We start from the raw sequence: 12643 nt of genomic DNA on the forward strand, positions 1-12643 counted from the left end.
CTTATCTACGTTAGCCATAATGGCTTGGTACCTTTTTCAGCTGTCAGCTTACATGTTGCCTCTTCAGTGGTCTGCACAGGAGTGGCAGAGGAACCTCCCTGCTTCCCAGAATTCTCCTGTTCTCATTGCATCACCTCTACTTCCTGTCTGGTTTTCCCGCCTATACTGCCTGCCTGGCCAATCAGCGTTTTATTAAAATATGATTGACAGAATACAGACAATTCTCCCGCATCACCAGTTGGGGAGGAAAGAGTTTATTTAGCTTACACCTCCACATCACTGTTCATCACCGAAGGCAGTCAGGACAGGAAATCAAACAGAGCAGAAACCTGGAGGCAGAAGCTGATGCAGAGGCCATGGAGTGGTGTTGCTTACTGGTTTTCTCCCCTGTGGCTTGCTCAGCCAGCTTTCTTATAGAACCCAAGTCCACTAGCCCAAGGATAACACCCTTCACCACAGGCTGGGCCCTCCCCCATCAATCACTAATTAAGATGACCTACAGGCTTGCCTACAGTTCGTCTTTGGAAGCATTCTCTTAATTAAGGTTCCCCGCTCTCAGGTGACTCTAGCTTGTGCCAAGCTGACACAAAACCCTTCCAGAGCTTCCTTCATCCCACCACCGCTTTCTTCTTCTCACCTGGATAACTCATTCTTACTTTTTTTTGAGACAGGATCTTTCTGTGTAACCGCCCTGGCTGTTCTAGAACTCACTCTGTAGGCCAGGCTGGTCTCAAACTCACAGAGATCTGCCTACTTCTGCCTCCTGAGTGCTGGGATTATAGGTGTGCGCCACCACTGCCTGGCATCATTCTAACATTTAATCTTATGTTTTATTAGGGGTTTGCATTGCCTTATGAAAATGTAGAGTGGACTAAAAAAAAACCCCACAATATTCAGATATACTTGGCACAGGGAAAAGAGTCATAGTTTTTATGATGCTTTCCTTACTTAATGGTGTGTGCACACGTGTGCTACTGCATGGTTGTGGAGGTCAGTTCTCCCATAACTGAGTCACGTGGGTTCCAGGGATGGACCTCAGATGATCAGGCTTGGTGGCAAGCATCTTGCCCAAAAAGCCATCTCTCCTGCCTCCAAACCGTCTTACAGAGTTGTTAGAAAAGGCCAAACAGTTGATCTGAACTCTCCTGGAGACCAAATTAAAGGAGTAAATGACCTTTGAAGGGTCTTTTTAAAAAATATATTTATACTTTATTATATATGTATATATATGTATATGTATACACACACACACATACATACATATATATGGTGCTGGGCATTGAACCCTGGCCCTTTGAAAGAGCAGCTAGTGCTCTTAACTGCTGAGCGGTCCCTCCAGCCTCTCTGAACTACCAGGCTGGGTTTTAGAAACATCTATTCCCTGCCGATCAAAACTAAAGACAAAGAGCTCATCGCTGTTCTTCGATGTCATCTCATCTGGGGAGATTCTGACTCTTTGGCATGCTTTGAGCGGGGTTTTGGATGGAAGTTTTTGTTTATTTTGGGGGTTTGGGTGTTTAGGTTTCTTTCTGGTTTATTTTATTTTATTTTTATTTCTTTGGTTCTTTTTTAATCAAATAAACTTAATGCTGTCACGGCTAACTCCACTGATAGAAATGAGAAAAGCCACAAGCTATGGAAACAGATAAGGAAACAACAAGAAGAAAGGATGGGAGAGGCACAGTAAAGCTTATCACGATCAAAGGACAGAAACGCGGCTGTAAAAAGGAAAAACCAGACCCTGAGCCTCAACCAATCACCTAGAGCAAAGCCAGACCCTGAGCCGCCCCTCACCCAACCCTCTGAGAACTGCTGGGGCACCCATGGCGGTGGCCAGCCCAGAGCACTTCTGTGTTAATGCTGCTCCCCAGTTGTTGTTGTTGTTGTTGTTGTTGTTGTTGTTGTTGTTGTGTGTTTTCACGCTCCTCATGTGTGGCCCCAGAATTATTAACAGCTGCTTTCACGATCTCTGGAAAGTGAAGACGTTTTTCCTGAACAGTTTGACTGATTCAAGATGCAGAATTTGAAATGACCAGCAGGTGTCAACCAACTAACATGATTTTTCCCCCTTCTAAAAAGGAAAGGAAAGGGGGAAGGGGGAAGGGGGAAGGGGGAAGGGGGAAGGGGGAAGGGGGAAGGGGGAAGGGGGAAGGGGGAAGGGGGAAGGGGGAAGGGGGAAGGGGGAAGGGGGAAGGGGGAAGGGGGAAGGGGGAAGGGGGAAGGGGGAAGGGGGAAGGGGGAAGGGGGAAGGGGGAAGGGGGAAGGGGAAGGGGGAAGGGGGAAGGGGGGAAGGGGGAAGGGGGAAGGGGGAAGGGGAAGGGGGGAAGGGGGGAAGGGGAAGGGGGAAGGGGGAAGGGGGAAGGGGGAAGGGGGAAGGGGGAAGGGGGAAGGGGGAAGGGGGAAGGGGAAGGGGGGAAGGGGGAAGGGGGGAAGGGGGAAGGGGGAAGGGGGAAGGGGAAGGGGAAGGGGGAAGGGGGAAGGGGGAAGGGGGAAGGGGGAAGGGGGAAGGGGGAAGGGGAAAGAAGGGGGAAGGGGAAAGAAGGGGGAAGGGGAAAGAAGGGGGAAGGGGAAAGAGAAGGGGGAAGGGGAAAGAAGGGGGAAGGGGAAAGAAGGGGGAAGGGGAAAGAAGGGGGAAGGGGAAAGAAGGGGGGAAGGGGAAAGAAGGGGGAAGGGGAAAGAAGGGGGAAGGGGAAAGAAGGGGGAAGGGGAAAGAAGGGGGAAGGGGAAAGAAGGGGGAAGGGGAAAGAAGGGGGAAGGGGAAAGAAGGGGGAAGGGGGAAAGAAGGGGGAAGGGGAAAGAAGGGGGAAGGGAAAGAAGGGGAAAGGGGAAAGAAGGGGAAAGAAGGGGAAAGGGGAAAGAAGGGGAAAGGGGAAAGGGGGAAGGGGAAAGAAGGGGAAAGGGGAAAGAAGGGGAAAGGGGAAAGAAGGGGAAAGGGGAAAGAAGGGGAAAGGGGAAAGAAGGGGAAGGGGAAAGAAGGGGAAAGGGGAAAGAAGGGGAAAGGGGAAAGAAGGGGAAAGGGGAAAGAAGGGGAAAGGGGAAAGAAGGGGAAAGGGGGAAAGAAGGGGAAAGGGGAAAGAAGGGGAAAGGGGAAAGAAGGGGAAAGGGGAAAGGGGAAAGAAGGGGAAAGGGGGAAAGGGGAAAGGGGAAAGGGGAAAGAAGGGGAAAGGGGAAAGGGGAAAGAAGGGGAAAGGGGAAAGGGGAAGGGGAAAGGGGAAAGGGGGAAAGGAAGGGGAAAGGGGAAAGGGGAAAGAAGGGGAAAGGGGAAAGGGGGGAAGGGGAATGAAGGGGAAAGGGAAAGAAGGGGAAAGGGGAAAGAAGGGGAAAGGGGAAAGAAGGGGAAAGGGGAAAGAAGGGGAAAGGGGAAAGGGGAAAGAAGGGGAAAGGGGAAAGGGGAAAGGGGAAAGGGGAAAGAAGGGGAAAGGGGAAAGGGGAAAGAAGGGGAAAGGGGAAAGAAGGGGAAAGGGGAAAGGGGAAAGAAGGGGAAAGGGGAAAGGGGAAAGGGGAAAGGGGAAAGGAAAGGAAAAGAAAAAAGTTCTATGGATCCTAAATGGGTTCAATGGAAGTCCACCTTCACCAATGCTTCACAGACTGTTCAGAGTTGTTCTAATATATTTCTTCCTTCCTTCCTTCCTCCTTCTTTCTTTCCTTCCTTCCTTCCTTCCTTCATTTTTTACAGTACTGGGCTCAGACCTCACCCATCCCACTTAAGGACTCTGCCTCCAACACTACACTCTAATTCCACCGCTCACTTCTTACAGCCTCACTTCCTTCCAAAGCAGCCATGATTGACAATTCATCAAACACTTATTATTTATAATTTTGGATATATGAAGTACGGAGATAGAAAGGGAGCCGTGGTTTCATCTCTGCCCTAGAGAACCGTCTGCTGCTTGGCCTACAGAAGGCTAAGTCACTAGAGGAGAGCACTGGTTTCATCGCCTTGAGCCCAACTATTGGCGTAAAGAAGATACAGCTGATTTATTTCTCAAGCAAGAGATCAGAGCTGAGTGGTCCAGGCTGCTGGCGCTGCTGAGCTCCTTTGGGTCATCTAGGGACGTGGTTCCCTCCCGTCTTGTTGCAGCACAGTTCCTAGGATGTTGTCCTTAGCTGCGCGGTCAAAGCTGGGTCATGATCATTCTACATCCAGTCCAGAAAAAGAGGAAGAGAAAAAGCAGACAACAAAACCATTTCCTTTTAAGCAATGAGCACAGATGTCATGCTTATCTCTTATATCCACATTTTAGGGCAGGGCCCTAGTCATATGTTTGGCCTTATCTAACCACAAGGAAGTCTGGGAAATGTAGTCATTTGTTAGGTTGTGATATGCCTAAGGGATTAATATGGAATAGCTAGTAATCTTATCATAAAGCTCTCTCTCTCTCTCTCTCTCTCTCTCTCTCTCTCTCTGACTCATGAAACAACTTCATATCTTCTGATATTGTACCGATTGTAATGTCCCTGTCACAGTTTAGAAATTCCAGGTCATAGGAACTTGGGGTGAATGGAATGCCCTACAACAATTTACCATGTACATCACTTTACTAATGAGACTTACGCTCCTGCCTCTCGGATGACGCGTATCACCATGACAATTAAGATGATTAATTCACAGTAAGATAAAACTTGGACTCCAGATCATTTTCTACGCATGAGAATGTGACATTTGAGTTGACTCTTTGAAGCATGATTAGAAGCCAGTCAGGTGGAAGAAGAGGAAGAACATTCCAGAGTGCGAACAATCTGTGCAGAGGCCTGCCGGTCAGGAAGGGTCAAACGCTTTCATTAGGGAGAGTGAGGCTGGGTAGGGAGGCGGGCAGGAAATGGGAGAAAATGAGGAGTCGGGTTGTGCGGCTCTATATTCCACCATGAAGAATTAGAGTTTGCCTTGCTGGGTAGATGCTTTGGACTCTTTCCCCTTGCTGGTCGCTTGTTTGTTTGTTCGTTTGTCTGTTTTTTCTCTTTCTCTCTTGCATATGTGTGTCCAGGTACACTCACCCACGCGTGCGCACATGGTGGCCAGAGATCGTGTATCTTTCTCTATTGTCCTTTGCCTGGTCTTTGGAGACAGAGTCTCTCTTTCTCTAAAGCTGGAGCTCACCTCACTAGTTGGTGAGCTCTGAGGATCGGTCAGTCTATGCTAGCAGGTTTTCAACCTGTGAGCTACAACCCCTTTGGGGAGCTAGATATCAGATATCCTGCATATCAGATATTTAAATTATGATTCATAACTAACATAATTACATCTGTGAAGTTGCAATGAAAATCATGTTATGGTGGCGGGGGGGGGGGGGTGTTTCACCACAACATGAGGAACTGGGTTAAAGGGTCGCAGCGTTAGGAAGGTTGAGAACCACTGGCTATCGGCTCCCAGCGCTGGGGTTAGAGGTGTGTTACTACTGGACTCTGCTATTGTGTGGATGCTGGGGATTCAAATTCAGGTCCGCATAGCTGTGTGATCTATTTACTAACTGAGCTATCTCCCTAGCTCCCCATCTTTCCATTCTAAGAACCATTCTCTCATCTCAAGACCTTGCCCCTTTTGGGAGAGCGTACGTGTGACTCTGCTACATTGCTCCCAGCTGACTGACATCATTGGGGATGACTCAGGAAAGAGTCCTAAGATCAGTCCCCTCAGGAAAGCGAAAGAGGAACTGAAGCCACCAGTCATTGCTCACCTGAACCACCACGTGCAGCTTAAAAAGCCGAACCGACTGGGAGGTGGGTTTTTAAGGGCCAAAGGTCAAGGCAGGTGTGCCGAGAGAACAGGGATGAGTCACAGAGGCCGCTTTGGATCCCATCCCAGCCTCCAGTTCCTTCCTGAGCTTGAGTTGTGTTTTCTGCGTCTCCTTATCATCCTCTGTGGGTTCAGTTCCCGTAGCCAATCATGACCTGAAAACATCAAAAATATTAAGTGGAACGTTCCAGAAACAAGGTACAAATTTTAAATACCGCAGGGATGGGACTACGGCGGCGTAGGTCACATGCTTGCTGTGTAAGCATGAGGGCCTGAGTTCGGGTTCCCAGCACCTATGTAAGAAAACGGGTGTCATGGGGTTGGAGAGATGGCTCAGCAGTTAAGAGTACTGGTTGCTCTTGCAGAGGTCCCCAGCAACCATACAGAGCTTACAGCTAGCTATAACTCCAGTTCCAGGGGATTAGACACCCTCAGGCACACACACATGGTATACATACATACAGGCAAAACACTCATTACACATAAAATTAAAAAAAAGAATAAAATTTTTAAAAAGATTTATTTATTTTGTACACAGTGTTCAGCCTCCATGTATGCCCGCAGGCCAGAATAGGGCACCAGATCTCATTAGAGACGATTGTGAGCCACCATGTGGGTGCTGGGAATTGAACTCAGGACCTCCGGAAGAGCAGTCAGGGCTCTTAACCTCTGAGCCATCTCTCCAGCCCCAAGAATAAATTTTTTTTTAATAGAGAGAGAGAAATCTGGTGTGGTGGTGGTACAGGCCTTTAACCTCCCAGCACTGGTTGGGCAGAGACAGGTAAAAATAGCTGATCCGTTTCAGTGAAGAGACCATGCCTCAAAATATAAAGCGGAAGATGATAGAGAGAGACACTTGATGTTGGCTTCTGGCCCCTGTCCAAGCTTGCGTCCAGACACGTGAGCACACACAAATACGCCTGATATACATCTACCGTGCACACAGTAACATTTAGTGTACGTGATACTATTACTTATCCTATATTATTTTAAATTAACGTCTAGGTTCACGTACAAGGCAATGGGTTTCGTCATAACATTCTCGCCCATGTTTCATTGCTCCCTGTTGTTATTCCCCTCTCTGCCCCTGCCCCTGCCATGCCCCTCCCCTTTTCTTCCACCTGTTTCAGGCTTTCATTCCATTATCCTCATCCTCCATCTCCCCTGAGACATCTTCCTCCTCTCCCATAATATCCTGTCCAATTTCATAGTCCGCAAACATTACACTCACACACACACACACACACACACACACACACACACACACGTACTCACACATATAATTTTAATTTAAGAGACAGTGATGCATTCCTACAATTCTAGCATTCAGAATGGTAAATCTGAAGACAGCTGCCAGCCGAGGCTATATATTTAGACCTTGTCTCAAAAGCATAAACAGAAACAAAATGATTCTCTAAGAACACAGCAGAGAGATTGAGCCAAACCAAAGGAAGACCAAGAAAGCCCTGTGGGAAATGGCTTGAACTTCTCCTCAGAACCAAGAGTCCTGTCACTGCAGAGGCCTAGGCCCCAGGCTGCCTCACTGGGAGTAGGGCAGGGGGAAGGAGAACCACTGGAAGGGTCACGAAGACGCTAAGTTCATGTCTTCTTTTTGCCCTAGTTTGTCTCTGGGAACATTTATGCTGTAGACATGCTCTCTCCCCACCAGGGAATCCTCATCACAGGAAGAAGTGTGAGCCTCATAGACAAGGAGCACCCAGGCTCCCAGGTGCCTTGACAGCAGCTAACCCTGAAAGCAGCAGGACCCTCCAGCCTTCCTCGTCATCTGACCGCACTGGGCCACCAAAGTACAGTCGCCGAGTGACACAGAGAAGGCAGAAGAGACCCATCTATAAGGTCCTATGTAACCAAAAGTTTCTTTCTGTAGGTTCAAGTCATGATAAAAAGGGCCAGGAGCACAAAGCGGGCTACGCCCACCCCCACTTTGCCTCATGCTGTAGAGGGTTTGATTTGCCAAGCAGATTCCTCCTGTGTGCTGAATTCGGGAGCCAGAATTCCCTGCTGGGCCCCTACAGTTGACCAAAGATAGAGTTTACAGAAGCAGCTCAGGAAGATGTTAAAGTTAGGGTGTCCAGCAAATGTCCACGTGTTAGAGCCTAATCCCTCAGCAGTAATGTCAAGGGGAGGGTCCTAGAGGGAGCATCCAGGTCATGACTCTGCTAATGGCTTTCTTGGGGAATGGCTCAGCTGTGGCGAGAGTTCTGCCCCCTCTCCTCTGCCTCATGTGTGCCCACTTGTCCCTCCAGCTTCCATAGGAAGCAGCAGAAGGCTCTGGCCAGATTTGATTTTGGACTTTCCAGCTTGCAGAATCATGAGACTAAAGAAAAAACAAAAACAAAAAACCAAAAAGAAAAACCAGAGGTGTTATTATAACAAGACTTCAAAATGTGGAATTATCTTTGGAACTGAGTATTGGTGAGAAATTGCTAGAGTTTGGAGTTATCAGATTTAAAAGGCCTAGAATGTTCTAAATGGAGTATTAGAGAGACAATCTGGGAAAGCTCAGAACACAGAAAGGCTAAGAAAGGTCTGGAATTTCTTAGAGATTGTCTGAATTGTCACCACCATTGATCGAAGAATGGGCAACAATGGCCATGTTGATGAGGCTCAAAATGGTCTTGCCTGGTCTTGCTCAAGGAGTTCTCTACATCTGATGGGCTGCCTGGACTTGGAGGGATGACTGAAGATTACGACATCTCTCTGTCAACAAACATCCAAACATCCTTCTATGGCACCTGGCTTCCAAGAGGGTCAGTTCCAACATGCCAGTGCTGATCAAACCTCTGCTGGGTCACAGCTCTACCTCATTAGCCCAACAAGTCAAACAACCAAGTCCGGGGGGCACTGTGGGAGGAGACTACCCAGGGGCACAAATACCACTATCACTAGGCTGATTACTGGAAGCCAGGTGTAACTGTACACATTACCACTTTTACTTACACATAATTACTATGGTCACCCCTCTTTATGGTTGAGGAATCTAAGGTTCAAGAGCTCAAGGAATTTGCCCAAGGTCCTCTGCAACAAAGTGATGGAACATTCCAGTCTTCTCTCCCCTCCCCACACCAAATTCTGTTATCTTTTGCTTTTTACAGTCTCCTCCTGAAAAGGCCTGGTGTAGGAAAAAGGATGCAGCTCTAGAGAGAATTCCAACCTATCGCTTTCTTTTTAAAAGATTTGTTATATTTATGTGTAATCGTGTGTATGTCTAAATGAGTCTATGTGTAGTATACACCTGCAGGTACCAACAGAGGCCAGAAGGAGGAACTGGAAACCCTAGAACTGGAGTTACAGGAGGTTAACTGCCCAAGGTAGGTGCTGGGAAGATAGCCTGGGTCCTCAGTAAGTGTCCTTAAAGGTTAAACCATCACTCCAGCTGTAATGGACTAATAAAAATTACTGCAGATCCCCGAGCAGCTGCAGTGGCAGAAACGCTGCAGGTCCCCCAGGTCTTTGAAGGTGGCTGGTCCTAAGCAGTGAACCACAAAGAGGCAGCGGGTGAGAGACAGACAGATAGGCATGCCATGCAGAGTGAGGTTGGATATTTATTTAGTGGTTATGGAAGAGAGGAGAGAAGGGGAGAATAGCAGAGAGGGAGAGAGAGAGAGACTAAAGAGAAGGGAGAGCTGGAAGCTGCCTCTCCGAGAGAGAGATGGAAAAAAGAGAGAACTCAGGCTGGAAGCTGAAGATCAGCCTGTCTCAGCAGATGGGGGAGCGAGTGGGCGTGGCTTGTCTCTTAAAGAGACAGAACAATCATTACACCAGCCCTCCATATTTTGATTTTGATGGGAAGCACAATATGCTGGACTTGTTTTTTGATCTTGCTGTTTACACATACTAGAGAAGATGAGATAGACAGGTCACGTTGGACGGGGGAGCCAGTAGCTGTTTTCCATTTGTGATGAGCTCTCCTTGGCCTGGGTCCATATTACCTTGCACATTGTCTGAAGCACAGCAGACTCTCGACAAATATTCAGGGAATGAATTCATGACCTGTGGTCAAGAGGGCCAATGATGAGCCACGAGGAGTCAATAAATAGCTAGGGAGTGACGCCTCAATGGGACACAGGGCGGACATGAATCACGTTATTATTTGAAGAACAAAGGAGAATTCATGAAGCAGATGTTTTGGTTACACAAACAGGTCAAACTTTGTGACCTTAATAATAAAGACTAAAACCAATTGATTTAAGCCTTTAAGTTGTGTGTAGATTTTTAATTTAGAAATGTTTAATTTGTTTCAGTCTACTAACCTTGATTCTGTTTATTTGCTTCCTCGCTTTGCTAATTTTCCCCCATTTTTTTAATCAACAATGTCCTTGCTCTGCAGAGAGGTGTCCCACACCACACCACTGTCTTCTAAACTCTAGCCACTTTTTCTTTTCGTAAAGGTTTCAAAAATTAATTATTTTTTTTCCTACAACGAAAAGTAATCTGTCCCAAGTTGGGCAGTGGTGGCGCACGCCTTTAATCCCAGAACTAAGGAGGCAGAGGCAGGTGGATCTCTGTTGAGTTCAAGGCCAGCCTGTTTTACGGAGAGAGTTCCAGGACAGCTAGGGCTACACAGAGAAACTCAGTTTTTTGGTTTCGACAAACGAAAAAAAAAAAAAAGTAACTTGTCCCAAAGAAGGTTTGTTGGAAACCAGAACAACTGGCAGGTTTTGTCTCTAAATATTCACCTATAGAGGATTTAGACATGGGTGATGCCAGGTAGTGAAAGGCAAGAGTGAAGCAAAAATTAAACTTAAATTAACTAAAATTCATGCAGAAGCGCATACAACCTGTACATGGCATGTCTAGACATTTGAGAACGGTAAATCTAAATAGTGCTGACAAAATTCCCTACAAAATGAAAAATGAACCTTCAACAGAAAAGAAAAATTTTTGAGGTGGGTAGTTATGTCTTTCCAAAAATAATACATTTTAAGTGGTGACTTAATACCCAGTAAAAGATACAGAAAGGTGAGAAGGGTGTTTAATTAGAACCATTAGCTTTTCTTGTTCTTTCAAAGTTACAGAAAGCACAAGAAACACTCTATAAAGTTCACAGCATGGGCACTAATTCACTAATGAGAATTACAACACACTTCATTTTTGCAGCTTCTCAGAGCAAAGGCAGCAAAGGCTGCGCCAAGTCTCCCAAGCACCGGAGCAGGCTGTGGATGATGGGAGACTCGGGAGCCAGTCTGGTTCCAGCTTTGACTCACCGTCTTACACATGGCAAAGACTTTGTCACTGGAGAAACCGTGGACGGATGACAAGCCAGCTGATGGGAGTCTGAGTTCCAGGAAGCTGGCACAAGTTTCAGAGTCGTTCTGAACGGCACCTTAGCCCAGAAGAATGCGGTACGGTTCCTGGCAGGGGCCTGCCTCAGAAGGGCAGATCTGTCTGGTAGCTGACGTGTGGTATGTGTAGCTCAGAAGCAAAGCTTCTAAATAGACGCCTCACTTCCCCTGGGCAAATAAGGCAAGTGTTAGTTACTTTATGCTAGGGAAACACAAGCAAGGCCTAGAACCCACTGTGCAAGTGTATGACTGTGTGTGTGTGTGTGTGTGTGTGTGTGTGGCTGTGCATGTGTGTACACGTGTGCCTGCTCATACCACATGCATTCTTGTTGCCTTCAGAGATCAGAAGAGGTCATCAGATCCCAGGGACCTGGAGTTAGAGACAGGTGAAAACCACCGACTGAATTAAACCCCGTTGTGTGCATATGCCATGGGCACCTTGATTGGTTTTATAATTCAGTTATGCATCACATAGTAGATCCAGTTTTAGTTCACTGGGGCACCCCTTGGACTGGTTCCCCTACTGGCCATGCTAATCAGCATTCTCACCAACGGTCTCGGCGCTTTCCGACTCCATCTCCTGCGTGCAACCCTCCTGTGGATTTTAAGTGAGAATCCGCTCTTTGTTATTTAGCTGCAGATTCCCCAGGGACTGAGGTTCCAGTGTTTTTGTCATTGTGGCATCTCTGTTGCCCAACGCAGGGCACTTGGAAACATTTGTCAGACTGGTAAATGAAAAGATGACTAAGTCTTCAGTTCCCAAAGATCACAGCATGCAGTGGAGGCCGGGCGACACATATCTGTAAACCAGTACTGTGCAATTATTAACTAACTGCATTTATTAATTCCACTAGTATGACTGACTATCTGTTGCATGCCGAGTTTCTCTTCTGGGGGGAGTTAAGAAGCCTGTGGGAGGGGAGAAGCTGAGCTGAGACACAGCATGACCTTCAGTTCACACTGCCTGTGAAGACAAGCTCACCTAAATGAGGGGTCCATGCACAAACCTTGGTGGATACAAGCCTCTGCATCTGGGTAGCATCACAAGGACGTCCTAGATCGTGCAAGCATCTTCACTGTTGGGAAACATTTGCAGCGGGCATGAGCCTGGTCACAAAGTAAGAACATCAAGAAGAAAGTGCCTGGGAGAGGTGGGCAGGGCCAGGTCACAATGACAGTCAGTGGCTGTTCCTAATCCACTCCTGGTGTTTAAGGGCCTCATTGGCTTTTAGGAAAAAGCCTGACAGCAAAGAGAAGAAATTTCATCTGAGTTTCCTTGTGCTCTCTGCCTTGGTCCCCACAGACATTAAGATATAAACATCTTCCAGGTTCACGGTCACAGAAGAAGGACCTTGAGGACAAGTGTGTCACTCTGTGTGTGTGGTGGAAGAATTGGATCCTCACTGGCTGCTAGACTGTACTTCCACTTTTCTGGCTTGGGCAGAAACTGCTGCTTCGCTTGGACATGTCTGTCTAGGGCAAGAAGGAGGTGATGGATCTCTCCGTTGTCCCCAAAGCCGATGGTCTCCTTTCCAAGGAAGTCTGTTCTGTCTGTCTCACCCATGCGTGTGTCTCAGGCCCAAACGTAAACAGACCCTGGGTG

At 47.4% G+C, this 12643-nt stretch overlaps 1 long non-coding RNA gene across 1 annotated transcript; it reads right to left on the reverse strand.

The window, feature by feature from the left end:
• Nucleotides 1-3514: 3514 nt before the first annotated feature.
• On the reverse strand, nt 3515-11201 carry LOC146890582 (uncharacterized). The gene is made up of 3 exons (XR_014998632.2): nt 10963-11201; nt 5676-5889; nt 3515-4137 (listed from the first exon to the last, which is right to left on the reverse strand). It is a non-coding gene; the product is annotated as an uncharacterized LOC146890582 (long non-coding RNA).
• Between the last annotated feature and the right edge of the window lie 1442 nt (nt 11202-12643).

The sequence above is a fragment of the Myodes glareolus genome, chromosome 23 (genome assembly GCF_982192425.1).
Source record: "Myodes glareolus chromosome 23, mMyoGla1.1, whole genome shotgun sequence".
Classification (NCBI taxonomy): domain Eukaryota; kingdom Metazoa; phylum Chordata; class Mammalia; order Rodentia; family Cricetidae; genus Myodes; species Myodes glareolus.